At 44.9% G+C, this 740-nt stretch overlaps 1 non-coding gene across 1 annotated transcript; it reads left to right on the plus strand.

Annotated features, from left to right (window-relative positions):
• Nucleotides 1–209: 209 nt before the first annotated feature.
• Nucleotides 210–282, plus strand: TRNAF-GAA (transfer RNA phenylalanine (anticodon GAA)). The gene has a single exon. It is a non-coding gene; the product is annotated as a tRNA-Phe (tRNA).
• Nucleotides 283–740: the final 458 nt, after the last annotated feature.

A 740-nucleotide genomic window follows, 5' to 3' on the forward strand; every position in this document is an offset into this window, starting at 1 on the left:
CAAAACAAAACTGATTAATTTGCGCTTGTTGGCAGGCGGGTTAATATTAGCAGAAGAACCCGCTAATGAGCGGTGCAGGACGCGACAGTACAGGCACCTGCAGCTAAATCTTTCCTTTTTTTAAAGTGTAAACCGGAGATCGATACAATCAACCGAAAAGAATTAACCAAGTTTTTTTCTATTTCTTCTAGAAGGGGAGTTGACCAACCGCCGAAATAGCTCAGTTGGGAGAGCGTTAGACTGAAGATCTAAAGGTCCCTGGTTCGATCCCGGGTTTCGGCAGTTGTTTTTTTTTAATCTTTCCTTTCCTTTCCACTTTCCTTTTCTTCTTTTTTCATTTCCTTCATTTCCCCTTTCTCTTTCCCCTTTCTCTTCTCTTCCCATCTCTTCTCCTCTTTCCCCTTTCCCCTTCCTTTCCTCCCTTTTCCTTCCCTTCCCTTCCTTTCCTTTCGTTCCCTTTGCTTTCCCTTTTCTATCCCCTTCCCTCTCCTCTTCTCTCCTCTTGTCCTCTTTTCCCTTTCCCCTCCTTTTTCCCCCTTCTCTTCTCTCCCCTTCCCTTCCTTTCCTTTTGTTCCCTTCGCCTTCCCTTTTCTATCCTCTTCTCTTCTCTTTCCCCTTTCCCCTTTCCCCTTTTCTTCTCTTCTCTTCCTTTCCTTTCCTCTTTCCTTCCTTTCCTTTCCTTTTGTTCCCTTTCCTTCCTTTCCCCTTTCTCTTTCCCCTTTCTCTTCTCTTCCCATCTC

Source organism: Erythrolamprus reginae, chromosome 4 (genome assembly GCF_031021105.1).
Source record: "Erythrolamprus reginae isolate rEryReg1 chromosome 4, rEryReg1.hap1, whole genome shotgun sequence".
NCBI classification, from domain to species: domain Eukaryota; kingdom Metazoa; phylum Chordata; class Lepidosauria; order Squamata; family Dipsadidae; genus Erythrolamprus; species Erythrolamprus reginae.